Genomic DNA, 1,738 nt, shown 5'->3' with positions numbered 1-1,738 from the left:
CGGCATGTGGGATCTTCCCGGACCGGGGCACGAACCCGTGTCCCCTGCATCGGCAGGCGGACTCTCAACCACTGCGCCACCAGGGAAGCCCTTCCTAGCATTTCTGATTCTCCCTACTCAGCTCTACATTTTCTTTTTACTTTCATTTAGCATGCTGCATAGTTTATATATGTATTATGTTTATTGCTTATTGCCTGTCTTCTCCCATGAGAATGTCATCTTAATGAGGACAAGGATCCTTCTAAGTTTTTTGCTCATGATGTATCTCAGGCACCAAGAACTGTTTCTAAATTATTTACAAAATTATTTTTCAATTACCACAAAAAATTTAAAATACACAAAAAGTTTTTGAAAGATTTTCCTTTTCCCCCTCAATCCTACTCCCAAAAGGTAACCATTTCTAAAGTTTCTTTGCACATTTTCCTATATTCTTTTCTAAATATACATCTACTTTATTTTTCTTACACAATGGATTATTTGTATACATATTGTTCTGTAATTTGCATTTTATATATTTCTAGTCAAGCAACTCCTCTCTGGAAAAGAATAGGTTGGACAACATAACTGTTTTCTTTTTACAAAGAGGAAATCACATATGACAGAAAGTGAGCTGGTGCTTTTTTGATCTATAATTTGTCTATAGGAATTCAGGAAAGGGAGAGGAGGGTACAGAAAATAGCCATAGTTTCTTCAAAAAGAATTTCTTAGGGCTCAGCTAAAATTGTTTCATGCTAACCGGGAAGACTACAGGGTATATGCCAGGCAAAGTCAGAAACCCAAGAAAGCAGGGCAGGAAAGATGACAGGGTGTATTCTGCAGACAGTGGACAGATGGACTGGAAAGTTTGGAAGGTTGTATATAGGAAGATACATTTATAATATTAGCTATTGTGCAGCAAGTATTTCCTATGTGCCAGGTACTATGCTAAGTACAATACTTTAACTGCTTTACTTGTACTGTCACATTTAATTCCCATGGCAATTTTTAAACTTTTTATTTTGACATAATTTTAGAAATTTGCAAAAGTGATGCAAAGTATCCCTATATATCTTTTATCTAGATACCCCAAACATTAGCATTTCACTACATTTGCTTTATCATATTCTCTCCCTCCTCTCCCCATCTCTCTTTCTTCCTCTATGTGAGTGTGGAGGTTGGCTGGGCACCCTGGTGATGGGGCCCAGGTACCCCCTGGCCAGGCGCCCCTGAAGTGAGCCCCAGGCACCCGCCTGTTGTACTTAGTTGTGTACATGCACTGTGTAAACAAAGTTCCTTTGTGGACACATAGTATGTCCACAGTTGTGTATATGCCTTATGTACCCAAAGTTCTTTTGGAGAAACATAGTATCTCCACAGTTGTGTATATGCAGTGTACCAAGAGTTCCTTTGAAGAAACATAGTGTGTATGCTGTTGTGTATATGCAATGTGTACCCAAAGTTTTTTTGTGGACACATTGTATGTACACAGTTGTGTATATGCAGCGTGTACGCACAGTTTGTGGACACTAGTATGTAAACTGTTGTGTATACAATTGGGTACCCAAAGTTCCTTTGTGTACACATATTCTATACACGGTTGCAAACGTACGTGCTCAGGGTGGTGGGTGCTTGGGCTGATTCAATCAGCCCCTTGAAGAGCATGACTCCTATTGTTAAATCAGTCCCCATAAATCAGGTGACTCCCATTGATTCAATCAGCACCCTTTTATCACGTGACTCCTATGTATTAAACCAGCCC

This window comes from Physeter macrocephalus, chromosome 7 (assembly GCF_002837175.3).
Source record: "Physeter macrocephalus isolate SW-GA chromosome 7, ASM283717v5, whole genome shotgun sequence".
Classification (NCBI taxonomy): domain Eukaryota; kingdom Metazoa; phylum Chordata; class Mammalia; order Artiodactyla; family Physeteridae; genus Physeter; species Physeter macrocephalus.
The sequence above is the reverse complement of the archived record's forward strand: the minus strand, read 5'-3'. Positions refer to the sequence as shown.